The sequence below is a fragment of the Taudactylus pleione genome, unplaced genomic scaffold, assembly GCF_031769625.1.
Source record: "Taudactylus pleione unplaced genomic scaffold, aTauple2 ptg000791l, whole genome shotgun sequence".
Lineage (NCBI taxonomy): Eukaryota > Metazoa > Chordata > Amphibia > Anura > Myobatrachidae > Taudactylus > Taudactylus pleione.
Genome location: NW_028285193.1, coordinates 495192 through 510675, shown reverse-complemented (window position 1 = coordinate 510675; position 15484 = coordinate 495192).

Below are 15484 nucleotides of genomic sequence, written 5' to 3'. Positions count from 1 at the left end.
AGCGGGTTTACGTACAACTCTGACTTAGGCCCTCATTCAGAGCCACTCGCAAGCGGGCGCACGTACGTTAGGCGTACGTACAAAATTATTTAAATTCAATGGCTCGCTCGTATTTTCTTTCGCATCTAAAATTCCTCCCTAAACTCCTCCTCTAACTAACGAGCGTGCGAAATAGCGAGCGTACATCCCCGAAATGGCTCGAAGGGAACGCACGCACAAGTGAAACCGGAAGTGGCCTTGTCAGATGTCGATTACCTGCTCCTTTATTCTGCCTACCTCCCTCAATCGTATCATGCCAATCAATGTATCAATTAGCTTAATTGTTTTTTTTTTTTCAACACAATGCAAGAAACTTTACTCTTGTCCGTGTTTGTGTTTACCCGCAGAATACGTACGGATGGAACATTCGCTTTTATTGTTCAAAAAACATGTGAACCACAATTAAACAATTGTTCTATTGCTGTGGATCCTCGCATATTTTCCGGGGTTCATTTCTTTATTTAAATTTGCAAACGCATGTCACTGCATCAAGCCTATCATAACTCTCCAGAGATTTCTGGCCCTGTTGAACACATGACTCATACACTAACCAATAAAATTGCTCCTGTTAATTTCCAAAATACATTAGCCAATCAAAAATTTATTGCACACTTTATCAAAAATGTTTTGAATGAAAAACTCCATTGCCATCATGAGAGCCTCCGCATTCACCAGGCGCGAGCTGCTGGTGCTTACGGAGGTGATGGATCGCCGTATCACCAGCCAGCCTCCACCCATCACCAACCGGTAGAAGCGCTCCGCGTATGCGGAGGCACGGTCCCGCCTGCGGTCCTTAGGTTCACGCCGCAACATCGGGCAGCTGGAGCGCAGGTGGTCAGACCTGCAACGGCGGACGCCCCGCTTGCTGGCATGCTTTCGCATGCAGATCCTGGAAAGTAAGTGTTATGTATTGTGGTTTTCATGTTTGTGTTTGTGGGGCAAACTGCGTGTGCATGTTTTCCTGTCTGTCCTATTTATTATTTGTCCTCATATCTGCGTGTGCATGTTTTCCTGTCTGTCCTATTTATTATTTGTCCTCATATCTGCGTGTGCATGTTTTCCTGTCTGTCCTATTTATTATTTGTCCTCATATCTGCGTGTGCATGTTTTCCTGTCTGTCCTATTTATTATTTGTCCTCATATCTGCGTGTGCATGTTTTCCTGTCTGTCCTATTTATTATTTGTCCTCATATCTGCGTGTGCATGTTTTCCCTCTATTTCTGTTTTTTTCATTCTACTCCTATTTGCATGCTTTTTGTTGGTGTTTTTTTTTTTTTTATTTGGGCCCCGATTTTGCCCAGAAATTAACCTCAATTTGTTTGACATATTTTAGGAGGACAGCCAAGACTACGCCGTCACCGTCCGGCCAGACGGCGTTCCCGGCCACTATCCCCAACCCCCAGCCAACACTCCACCCCAAATATTTCCCCTATACCCCACTATTCCCCAGCCTTCCAAGACCCTCTCCCGGAACTGTCGGGCCTCCTTCCCCTCAGTCCCACTTCCCCCTCTCCTCCACCCACCCCTCTTCCAATTACCCCCTCCTCGGAGTCCGTCATTACCCCTCCCCGTTCTTTGGGGAATGAAGGCTCCTCCTAGGAAGAACATGGAGGGACTTCCGGAGCTCCCGTTTTGGCTCCCGGTATGTTTTTCTTTCACATTTTTTTTAACCACAAACTGTTTGTATGTAATCATGTGTCGTGCCTTTATTCGTGCTTTTTTGGTTTACTTTTGGTGATTTAGCAGTTTGCCTTTACCTCTTCCTGCTGATTTCAACATACACATATCACACCTGTGGCAATTTGTACATAGGCCTTGTATTTTTGGCAGCACCCCCTTTTTGTTTTGGTTTTTTTTTTTAGGTTTAGGAGTGATTTCGTTGTGTTTTTGTTTTTTTAATGTGGATTCCCTATTGTTTTATTAATCCACACACTTTTCTCACCCACAGAGGAACAGAGGCGTCGACAAGAGGTGGACGAATGTGTTGGCCAGATGCGCCAACATGTCATTGGCATTCTTGTGGGCCTTGACCGGCTGTCTGGCATCCTTCGCCAGTAGTTTTTTTTGTTTATTTTCGTTTTCTAAATAAATTTTATTGTTCTAATATACGTTCTGGCTCATTCTTTTTTTCCAAAACAAAAATAGTTTTCCCTGACATAAGTAGACTGTTCCTGCAAGGATTTCCCTTTTTTAAAAGTTAGATTGTGTTTTGTATTTGTATGTTAAACAGCCACAAGAAACACATAACAGTAACAATGTCATTTCCCTTTTTGGGTGTAGTGTCAATTAGATATTTCGACATTTTACAGGTTCCTAGTTGGTGTGCAAGCTGCTTAGGCCAATCTTCAAAATCCAAAGGTTTGGACAGGCTTCCTTTTGGTGTGGGTTGGGAACCTGAAAACATATTTCAGTTTACATCAACTGGTGTCAGTACTGGATTACCCCTTAGTCAAATGTAAGGTGTGTTAACCTGGTTACACTTGCTGTTAACGTCCAAAAAAAGGAAGACCATTTCACTCTCCAAACATTTATTCACAACATAAATGAGAAATCAAAGTGGTCACAACCAAAAAAAAAAAACAGTGATAATCTCAAATACAACACATACAAATAAAATATTTAAATAAAAAAAACAATCAAGAACTGGTTGACGAAGGACCATGCCAACATGATTCCACAAACATGGCGTTGCGATATGGGTTCCAGAATATATGCCCAAAATCACCAGATCCAGGTTTGGTAAGGGTAGCAGGAAGTAGTGAGCGTTGGAGTGGCAAAGATTATGTGAACAAACAGAAGATGGTGAAAAAAATTAAAATAAATTAGATGTTCGCAAACAAACACAAACACATTAGGTATAAACACTGTAGTTTTGGTCAAACTTACCTAAAAAATCTGGCCACCACATCATCGCGTATGGCCCCCCCACATACTGACTTCCGACCAACCTCGGGGGGGCCATCCTCAGGTAAGGCATCCTCTGGCTGCATTGGGACACCACTCCTTATGGCGATGTTGTGAAATATCCCACACAGGACCACAATTTTTGACACCATATCCGGCAAATACATGAGCTCGCCACCAGAGCGGTGGAGGCATCTGAATCGGCCTTTTAAAAGGCCGAAACAGCGCTCCACCACTTGCCTGGTGGCTGTAAGTGCGGAATTATACTCACTTTGTGGGCCTGGTGTGGGAGCCAAATAAGGAGTGAGCAGCCAGGACATGCAAGGGTATCCACTGTCTCCTGTGAAAAATAAGAGACAACATCAGGAACACTGTGTATCAAGCTTAACATTGTTATGTACTAAAGGTCTCCACTTACCCAGAAGCCACGCATCACCAGCTTGTAGGTTGGTTAATTTCTGCCATATCCCTGATTGCCGGATGACGAAGGAGTCATGTGCACTTCCTGGTAAAATAGCATTCAGGGACAGGATCTGGAGGGAGGCATCACATACCACCATTACATTCAGGGAGTGATAGTGTTTCCTGTTTCTAAATATTGGCTCCAGCCGTGCTGGAGGCTGAAGTGGTATGTGAGTACCATCCACAACCCCTATGATGTGTGGGAAGCCAGCTATTTGGTAAAAATTGGCCTTGGCCACACTAAGGGCACCCATATCCAAAGGCATTTGAATAAAATGAAGGAGGTGCTTGAAAAGTGCCTCCATCACTGCCCTCAGGATCCGGGAAAAGGAGGATTGGGAGATGCCCGCCACTATTCCCACCGTTGTTTGAAACGATCCTGAGGCACAGAAATGTAACACCGCCATAAATTGCGTCAGTGGTGGTATTGCTGTTGGACTGTCAATTTGCCGCTCAAGATCACTTTCTATTAATGAGAGAGTGTCTATGATGATTTTGGGAGGTAGACGGTAGCGTCTTAAAACCTCATCATCGGGCATTCCAAAAAGGGTGACACGTGTTTGAAATATCTGGGGCCTTGCATGCCTACGATGCCTAAGCCTGGGATGAGATTGAGGTTGGTCGGCTTCCGGGAGCTTGGCCAGAACAATCCGCCCCAGATCAACCTGAAATTCAAAGATTTCAAAGTAAGGCTTTTGACCCACCCCAAAACTATATTAAAACAACTTAGCTTGATGATACCATCCATTGCTGCTTACATGCCGGGGTATTGTCATGATACGTCCAAACTGAAAATAAACACCAAAATTACTTGACACATTTCACTCTGTGCATTTTTGTTTAAAAATTTTGTGCTAGACCAAAGTTAAAATATGCCAAACACCCATTTAGCAAAACCGCAAAGCGACATTTAACACAGTACATCAAAACGGGTCGAAATGTTGGCTCAAAAAGCAAAAGATAAACCACCAAAAAGTTAGAATGATTATTAAGCTGTTTAAAATGCGCTAATTAGTTCGCTAATACAAGTCACAAGAGTAACTACTAAAAATGCGCTAATTAGTTCGCTAATACAAGTCACAAGAGTAACTACTAAAAATGCGCTAATTAGTTCGCTAATACAAGATAAAAAATGGACTTACCAAGAGCAAATATCTAAGATGCAAAATCAAAAGGTCTTTGGGGTCGAAAATAAACAAAATCTAAAATAGAAAAAATTAGGGATCCAAAAATTACAAAATATACGAAACACAATGAAACAACAACTGAACAAAAGTTAGACTTCACAAAACTTACCAAATCAAGAAACGAGGTCCCAAAAATATAAACCAACAAAGATAACGGAAAAAAAACCGCAAATCTAACCAACAAACGAATCTCCAACCGCCAACTCCTTTCTACGCAATCAATAAACTCCAGCCAAGATAACCTCCAACAATCCAAAAACGCCACCTCGACTTGAGACACACCAAGCCATAAATAGTGTTTCGTTTCCCGCACAAATTAAGGAGGGATCATAGGGCCGCACAATCAATGATGCGGCCGCAAAATAAGGACGCATGTATAAATACGTCACGAAAACACATTCAAATTCTGGTGTATTTCTTGTTTGGACCTCAGACATGGCGACAGACCAGGGAAAAAATGGCCAAGAGTCAGGCGGTAAGTCTTTCATGCATTTTCTATCAACGATTAATTTGAAACATAAGATTAGGCAAGTTGTGATTTTGTGAATTCTGTAAATTTACACAAATAGGTGAGGAGGATGACATGGAAGAGGCTGCTGGGCCCAGTATTCCGGCCAAAGCGGGCAAAAAAAAAAGGCAGCCACATTTCACAAGAAAGGAGATGGAGGTTTTGATCCAGAAGTGTGTGGACATCCTGCCACAGGCAGACAGGAATATGAGTCTAAGCCAGAAGTGGAGAATGTGGGAAGAGGTAGCCGTTGCTGTCAATAGAGTGGGTGATTATGTCCGTCTAGCCCGGGATGTCAAACGGCGGTAAGTAAACCCTTGCCCCCCCTAAAAACAAACCCCATTTTAAACCAAAGGATAATGGCTTCCATTTTTCCCCACAGATGGGGCGACTTCAAATATCGCCTAAAGCAAAAACTCGCGGACAGGGCTAGGCATGCAAGGGGGACAGGTGGGGGTCCCACCCCTGTGTCATTGGAGTTGACGGATTTAGAAGAGCTGGCACAGGGGTGTGTGCAGCCTGTGGAGGTGTTTGGCGTGTCCAACATGGATACGGACATGCCAGACTTTGCGGCTCCTCATGTTGGCCCAGGTAAGTATTGTGATGTCACCAACTCTGAAATGCTATTGTGCCAATATGTAGATTCTAATGTGACTCTTTTCTCATTTTTCCAACAGAGACACAGGCGGATGAGTCTGCTCCAGAGGGAAGCCTTGGCCGCAGAATTTCTGCTGGCTCTGCAGGGGAGGAACCAGTACATCCGGCTGAGGACCCTGCAGAAGCCAGTCCAGGGCGTGCCCCCTCGCAGGCAGTGGGCCTCCTCACAGAACTCAATTTAAAATCGGATTTCCATACGGAGATTCTGCAGAGGATGGACGCCAGTCTGATACGGGTGGCTGAGGCCCTGGAGCAAAATGCTGCGGCCAACGTGACCATTGGTCAGGCCCTGGCGGAAAATACCAGGGCCAACATCCGCATCGCCGATGCCCTGGAGCAGCTCGTTCGCCAGCACATGGTGGAGCCGACCTCCCTTCCTGCCGGAACATCAGGATCCTCCACTTCTGGCACAACATCAGCCAATCCTCCAAATGTGCCTAGCCCTGTGCCTAGTCCAGAGGCCACAACATCTGCCTCTGGACAGGCCAGCCCGATGGCATCCCGGACCCGGTCTGGCGCCCACCCTCCCCCATCCAAACGGCCGAAAAAACGGTGACAGCAATGGCGACTTTTCCCACACTCCTTCTGTGCTTGGCTCATATTCCTTTCTGGTCAAAACTTCCCTCTCCTTTCTTGTGAAATGTTTTTAATTTATTTTTGTACGTTTATGTTAGCAGTTATTGATTATTTATTTTTGATAAAAAGTATCTTTGCCAGAAAAAAACAAAACAAAATATTATGCCAATTGGTTTGTGTTTAAACAATAAATTTATGTTAAAAATCTGACATTGTATTGTGACATTATTGTACAAATGGGTTACATTTAATCCTGGCCCTAAAGGCAAAAAAGGACACCAAAAACCATTTCATTTTTTAAAAAAAAAGGCCTCTTGAAGGAACGTTTAAAAAATCACATAACGATGCAAATTCCACATTAATAAAAAAAAGGGGAGCTAATTAAAACATGATGACATTATTGTCACAATAGGCCATAAACAACAAATTGAGGCCAAAAAAACCCCCCAAAAATGTACGCCAATTGATTGTGTAATCCTGACATTAGCAGGTATGATTTCCACCTGCGTACGGTTTTGTGCTATCCCAATAAACTGCTTTCCAAACACATACCAAGCCGGTTTTCAATACAACACTAATTGCTTTTGTGACCACCCGCGATTAATCGCTGCAACATCATGGAGTCCCGGGACGGAGGAGAAGGCCATCGCCAATGTGGTCGAGTAATCCAGACCCTAAACTGTGCGAGCATTTTGAAGGGAAAGAGGATGTTCCAGTGACGTATGTGACGGTCCGAACACATTTGACGTTCGCATCTGCTAATGTATGTACGCCCCAAAAACGCCTCGCCACGCCTGCGTTTTTCCATCTCCACCCCCGTCAACACCCAAAAACGCCCTGTTCTGTCAATCACATTTGACATGTCACTTCCTGTACGCTATTTTAGGAACGAGAGAAAAAAAGCTCGCAATCTGCCGTACGCACATGCGCAGTGTAACACCGACGCATGTGCGGTTAGTCAACATCGGAACGCAACGAGCGTACTGTTGGTAACGTGCGGCTCTGAATGAGGGCCTTAGGCCCTAAGTTCATACAACTAACTTTTTATTGTGTGTGTCCCTTTCATTGAATAGTCACATACATGTCAGAACGGGGTGGGTATGAGATCCCGGCGGTTGGGATGCTGCTGGTTAGAATATGGACAGAGGCATCCCGACAGTCAGAATCCTGATACCCATCAGGAAAAAAGGTAAGACTAACCCTTTCCCCTACCTTTAACCCTCTCTCCCAGGTGCCTAACACTAACCTCCCCCCTAATACCTAAACATAACCTACTCCTCCCCACACCCACCACCTAACCCTCCTCCCCAGTGTCTAACCCTAAAACCCCCCTAATGCCTAAACCTAACCAACCCCTCCCCGCACCCTAAACCTAACCCTCCCTTCCCAGTGCCTAATCCTAACCCCCCCTAATATCTAAACCTAACCTACTCCTCCCCGCACCCTACACCTAACCCTCCTCCCCAGTGTACAACCCTAACACTCCCCCAAAGCCTAAACCTAACCTCCACCTCCCCGCACCCTAAACCTAACCCTCCCTTCCCAGTGCCTAATCCTAACCTACCCCTCCCCGCACCCTAAACCTAACACTCCCTTCCCAGTGCCTAAACCTAACCTCCACCTCCCCGCACCCTAAACCTAACCCTCCCTTCCCAGTGCCTAATCCTAACCTACCCCTCCCCGCACCCTAAACCTAACACTCCCTTCCCAGTGCCTAAACCTAACCTCCCCCTGCCCGCACCCTAAACCTAACCCTCCCCTCTAGTGTCTAACCCTAACGCTCCCCCTAGTGCCTAAACCTAACCTCAACTTCCCCGCACCCTAAACTTAACACTCCCTTCCCAGTGACTAAACCTAACCTCCCCCTCCCCGCACCCTAAACCTAACACTCCCTTCCCAGTGACTAAACCTAACCTCCCCCTCTCCGCACCCTAAACCTAACACTCCCTTCCCAGTGACTAAACCTAACCTCCCCCTCTCCGCACCCTAAACCTAACACTCCCTTCCCAGTGACTAAACCTAACTTCCCCCTAGTGCCTAAACCTAACCTCCCCCTCCCCGCACCCTAATCCTAATACTCCCTTCCCAGTGCCTAAAGCTAACCTCCCCCTCCCCTCCCCGCACCCTAAACCTAACACTCCCTTCCCAGTGACTAAACCTAACCTCCCCCTCACTGGGATTCTGATGCCGGGATCCCGAAGGTGTCGGGATTTCCGCGCCAGCATTTCACCCGTCGGCATCCAGTGCATGCTGACTACATCCCATCAGAACATCGTTATTTAAAAAAAAACATTGCTTGGACTCCCAAATACAAAGTAATACATTATTCTGATGTCTCTGTTACTTTTTCCTTGTTTAGGATTGTTTGACTTGTATCCATGTGATCATGCAGATTATTCTCTAATATAATTGAGTACAGACCGTTATGGCACAGGGGGAAGCCATTCAGATGTCATCGTACTTTGCATGCCGGGATTGTAATCTGCAAATTAGTGCCTAACCCTAACCCTCCCCTACAGTGCCTAACCCTAACCCTCCCCTCCAGTGCCTAAACCTAACCCTCCCCCTATCCCCAGTACTTACCTTCGGATGCCGGTGGTCAAGATGCTGGCACCGAGATTCTGACAGGTGTTGGGATTCCTGCACTGGTATTCTAAGCACCGGCGTCCCCTGCACCGGGATAGGTATTCCCTATGAAACATAATGGCACAGCAATGGCAGACAGGATGGCAGTTTAATAAACTATATGACCCTATATAATGTTTTCATTAACTAAGAACTAATAGTCTAAAAGTAACATCCTAGTACAACACAAAATATAACATGTTTTATGGGGATGCGGTGAAATCCCGATGCCTATCTTGAGCCCCACGCCAAAATCCCAACAGCCGGCATCCCAAACAAAGGTAATCGGGGAGTGGGTAGGGGTAGCGTTAGCCGTGCTGGGGGGAAGGTTAGGTTTAGCTACCCCCAGGGGGACTTAGGGTTAGGCACCCCCTGGGTGGGTTAGGGTTAGGCTACAGGGAGGGGGGGTCAGGGTCAGGCACCCCCGGGGGAGCTTAGGGTTAGGTAACCCCCTGGGAGGGTTAGATTTAGGATGCAGGGAAAGGGGGTTAGGGTTAGGCACCCCCGGGGGGTCTTAGGGTTAGGCACCACCCCTCGGGAGTTTTAGGGTTAGGCCCCACCAAGAGAGGGTTAGGGGGGGACAGGGGAGGGTTACCTTACTTGCCACCTCCTGTCTTGAACCTTCAGACTACCAGAGTCGGTATGAGAACTGACTGCTATTTAGCCATCGGTATTTCATACCGATTCCATTTTCCGAAATTATAGAAAGTAATAATTAATGAATAAGTTAATAACAATCTTCGCCAACCAGCAAATCATAGGCCTCAGGACAACAGAAATTGATAATTGTAGGAAGCTGAAATTGAGAAGGTAATTACAAACCTCTCTAATCCAAAACTCACAGGCCCAATCAAATCAAATCAGATTATAAAGATACAAAATACAAGACACAGAACATCAATGCCTGGGACAAGTGTCAGAATGAGATGTATGCCATGGCTGTGAACTCTTGAAGACATTTGAGAAGGTTGAGATGATACTTCAATATCTACTTAAGGAGGAATAGATGAATTAAGCAGCCTATCAGCATTTCTTAAAGTTAATTAGGGGGAATATAAAAATGTATTGGGGGGGGGTGATGCGGTGTCCTCAGTGCAGGAGTGATGGTGGTGTCACACGGAAAATGGCACAGCCAGCAAATTGAATAGCGGTGCATGGTATCTGATCTGGGTGCAGGGCCCTTCTTTACCCTGGGGCCCATGTTCACAATACACCTTGCACACATTATAGATATGCCACTTGGGTTAAAGATATCATTAAAAGTGCTGGAACAAAAAATCTTTTTGACATTCACCAATTCCCCATTTGAATTAAATGACTGTAGCCGTTTATTTCTACATCTAGACAAGGAATGGTCTTAATGATCAGTATAGGAAATACCAAAAATAAAATAAATTTGGCTGTAACAAAAGAATATACTGTCTGCAGGGGCGGGACTAGCGGCGGTGCAGCCGGTGCATTACACCGGGGCCCGCTGTGGTGCAGGGGCCCATAGCCACTTCTTCACCGCCGCCAGTCCCCTGGGCCCCACAGGTGTAGGGCAGACCGAAGTGAGAGCGGTCTGCCCTACACAGATTACAAACACACAGCTGCAAGTGGCGGCTGTGTGTTTGTAATAGCCGCTGATGAGAGTCAGACAGACTCTCATTGGCTGCTGCGTCATCCATGGAGGGAGCCGGCTGGAGCTCATTCATGAGCTCCGTCTTCTGGCTCCCTCTGCAGCGGGTGATGGGAGAGACGTCACGTCATGACGTCTCTCTCATCCCATGGTGCAGAGCGAGAGTGGGCCGGGAGGAGCGTCCGAACAGCGGCGGTCGTTGGCAGGAGCCGGGATCAGGTAAGTTGTTTTTTTTTTTGTTTGTTTGTTTGTGAAAGGGGGCACTTGCACAGCATAAGGGGAGGGGGTTCTACTATGGGGGCATTGGTACAGCATATGAGCTACTGGGGGCACTTTATAGGGTGGGGGGGTGCTACTATGGCCACTGTATATGGGGGGTGCTACTGGGGGCATTGTATGGGGGGGCTGGCCACTACTGGGGTCACTGTATAGGGGGGACTACTACTGGGGGCACTGTATAGTCTGTATAGGGGGCTACTACTGGGAGCACTGCATAGGGGGCTACTACTGGGGGTACTGCATATAGGGGGGATTACAACTGGGGGAACTGCATAGGGGGGACTATGACTGGGGGCACTGCATAGGGGGGATTACTGCTGCGGGCATTGCATAGGGGGGCTACTACTGGGGGCACTGCATAGGGGAGATTACAACTGGGGGCACTGCATAGGGGGCTACTACTGGGGACACTGCATAGGGGGGCTACTATTGGGGGCACTGCATAGAGGGGACTACTACTGGGGGCACTGCATAGGGGGGATTACTACTGGGTGAACTGCTTGGGGGGGGCTACAACTCGGGGCACTGCATAGGGGGGGTTACAACTGGGGGGACTACTACTGGGGGCACTGCAAAGGGGGCACTACTACTGGGGCACTGCATAGGGGGACTACTACTGGGGCACTATATAGGGGGGATTACTACTGGGTGAACTGCATGGGGGGACTACTACTACTGAGGGTACTGCATAGGGGGACTACTACTGGGGGCAATGCATAGGGGGGACTACTACTGTGGGCACTACATAGGGGGGACTACTACTGGGGGCACTGCATAGAGGGGACGACTACTGGGGCACAGCTTAGGGGGGACTACTATTGGGGGCAATGCATAGGGGGACTACTACTGGGGGGCACTGCATAAGGGGGACTACTACTGGGGGCACTGCATAGGGGGGGGACTACTACTGGGGGCACTGCATAAGGGGGACCAAAGCATATTCCTGCACCTGGGCACACCACTCTCTAGGTCCGCCACTGCACTGTCTTCTCCTAAAACTGGGGTAAATCTAAAAACCCACAAAATTTCTTAAAGACAATGCAAAGGATTGCAAGCAGCTATCTTAATTAACGTATAACTCAAATAATATTAATGAGTTTCTTGACACAATAACTTCCTAAATACGAGCGCTGAATCCAATGACAGATGTCACAATATTATCACATAAACATCAATATAATATAAAAGCCAAATATGCAAATACAAACCTTGACTTTAGTAATACATAATATACGCACACAATAATCAAACAGTATTAGCTACCAACCTCAAGTCGCTAATATCTCATTCCCAAGTGCAGTAAATTAATAAATAAAGGAAATAAAGGGACACCTTCTGCTGATTAAATGCAGAAGGTGTCCCTATATATCTAAAAGGTAAGTAAAAATGAGTAAGTTAATGAGAATAGTCCGTTGTGAGGGGAACAGTGTGAACCCAAAAATAGAGTCACTGTCGCAGTTGTCACCTTCTAGAGGAATCCATGTAGAGCTAGAACCAGTCTAAAGATTCTGCAACAAAGGCTGCAGCACCCCCAATTAAATCCGTCACCTCTGTGAGCCAGTTGCAGTCCGTAACTGCACTGAGTACACTGTGACTGGCAGTGGCTTCCCATTGGAAGCGCTACCTGCCAATCAAATACAGGACAGGAAGCCCCAGGGGGAGGTGTTTTCTCCCTCTGTGACTGCCAGTCCAGGCTGCGATTAGCAGAGAGCGTGCTTCCAGTGTAAGAAGATGCTCTGCCTTTTTGGCAGCCCTACCCGGCTTCTAGGGGCTGCAGCTGATGCAGTCCCTAGAAGCCGGTTTCTATGTATGCCTGGCGCCACAGCCACTTTGTGCGCATTTGCAGGTCCCGGCGCCTGCCAGATCCATTGCGCAGGTGCCGGGGTTCTGCCGGCCGGACCAGCAGCGGCATACCCCCTCATGCAAGAGGGTAGGAGCGGCTGCCGATACCTAGTGATACTTAGTGATTCCAGAGGGAGATAATAACACCCATTTAACTCCTCGTGGGAATGGGAATATTCTAATATTTGTGATCACAAAATAGAGTTTGAACAGTCCAATTAGAATGTAATCATTATAACGGCAAACTGCATTTCACACATTAGGTCACTGCTCCTCAGAAAGGAGCAAGGTTTCATCCACCGTACAGGTGACACAGAGTACGTGGTATCAATCTGTGAAATTAGCGGTAATTATTATTTTATTATTATTATTATTACCAGTTATGTATATAGTGCACACATATTCCGCAGCACTTTACAGAGAATATTTGCCCACTCCCATCAGTCCCTGCCCCAGTGGAGCTTACAATCTAAGGTGGTCATTCAGACCCGCTTGCGAGCAAAGGACGCTCGCAAGCGGGTCGATGTTGACCCACAGCGGAGACCATCGCGACCATCTTTTTGGCCGCTCGCATATGCTGTGGGTGGTCAGGAGGCCGCTCCATTTTCAGGAAGGAGGGCACTGATTCAGAGCGAGCGGTCTGGTCGCTCTGAATCAGGCCCTATATTCCCTATCACATGCTCACACACACATACACACTAGGGGTAATTTTTGTTGGGAGCCAATTAACCTGCCAGTATATTTTTTGGCATGTGGGAGGAAACCGGAGCACCCAGAGGAAACCCACACAAGCACAGGGAGAATATACAAACTCCACACAGGTAGGGCCATGGTGGGAATCGAACCCATGACCTCAGTGCTGTGAGGCAGTAATGCTAACCATTACACCGTCTGTGCTGGTAATTATACAGTCGCATTACACATGAGAACCTTGCAACTCGGGAGCGCCAAGCGTCTTTCGTGCGACTTGTCCCTTAAAATTAGGGGTGAGCGGGTTCGGATTTCTGAAATCCGAACCCCCCCGAACCCCCCCGATCCGAGTCTGATCCGAGTCAGGCTCGACTTTTCCCGCCTGACTCGGATCTGAAATCGAGGCAAAACGTCATCATCCCGCCTTCCGAGTCTCGCGGGTTTTGGATCCTATATAAGGTACCCGCGTTGGCGCCATTTTCTCACTCGGCTGTGGACAGTGAAGAGGGAGGGTGGGAGTTAGGGCTGTGTAGTGTAGTGTAGTGTAGTGCTGCTGTTGTCCACTACTTCAAAGTCCATAGGGGCTGGCTGTGTTGTGCTGTGCTGCTGTTGTTAATAGGGGCTGTGTCCACTACTTCAAAGTCCATAGGGGCTGGCTGGACTGTGTTGTGCAGTCAGTTCTCCATAGGGGCTGTGTCCACTCCAAAGTCCTGTGCAGTGTCCCAGTCCTAAAGGAGTGCTGTAGTGTTGTCCAGGGGGTGCTCTGTCCATCAAAGGGCCGGCTGGCTTGACCGTTAAGGGTGCTGTAACCCCCGAAAGTACACTCCAGTCCAAACCAAAAAAAAAAATATTTTCTGTGTTTGTGAATTGTGTGCGCAGTAGCCGCACGTGCATCAACAAAGTAGTGCCAAGCGTGCGCCTGTGTCATAAGTAAAGGGCCGGCTGGCTTGACCGTTAAGGGTGCTGTAACCCCCGAAAGTACACTCCAGTCCAAACAAAAAAAAAAATTATTTTCTGTGTTTGTGAATTGTGTGCGCAGTAGCCGCACGTGCATCAACAAAGTAGTGCCAAGCGTGCGCCTGTGTCATAAGTAAAGGGCCGGCTGGCTTGACCGTTAAGGGTGCTGTAACCCCCGAAAGTACACTCCAGTCCAAACCAAAAAAAAAATTATTTTCTGTGTTTGTGAATTGTGTGCGCAGTAGCCGCACGTGCATCAACAAAGTAGTGCCAAGCGTGCGCCTGTGTCATAAGTAAAGGGCCGGCTGGCTTGACCGTTAAAGGGTGCTGTAACCCCCAAAGTACACTCCAGTCCAAACCAAAAAAAAAATTATTTTCTGTGTTTGTGAATTGTGTGCGCAATAGCCGCACGTGCATCAACAAAGTAGTGCCAAGCGTGCGCCTGTGTCATAAGTAAAGGGCCGGCTGGCTTGACCGTTAAGGGTGCTGTAACCCCCGAAAGTACACTCCAGTCCAAACAAAAAAAAAAATTATTTTCTGTGTTTGTGAATTGTGTGCGCAGTAGCCGCACGTGCATCAACAAAGTAGTGCCAAGCGTGCGCCTGTGTCATAAGTAAAGGGCCGGCTGGCTTGACCGTTAAGGGTGCTGTAACCCCCGAAAGTACACTCCAGTCCAAACCAAAAAAAAAAATATTTTCTGTGTTTGTGAATTGTGTGCGCAGTAGCCGCACGTGCATCAACAAAGTAGTGCCAAGCGTGCGCCTGTGTCATAAGTAAAGGGCCGGCTGGCTTGACCGTTAAAGGGTGCTGTAACCCCCAAAGTACACTCCAGTCCAAACCAAAAAAAAAATTATTTTCTGTGTTTGTGAATTGTGTGCGCAGTAGCCGCACGTGCATCAACAAAGTAGTGCCAAGCGTGCGCCTGTGTCATAAGTAAAGGGCCGGCTGGCTTGACCGTTAAGGGTGCTGTAACCCCCGAAAGTACACTCCAGTCCAAACCAAAAAAAAAATTATTTTCTGTGTTTGTGAATTGTGTGCGCAGTAGCCGCACGTGCATCAACAAAGTAGTGCCAAGCGTGCGCCTGTGTCATAAGTAAAGGGCCGGCTGGCTTGACCATTAAAGGGTGCTGTAACCCCCGA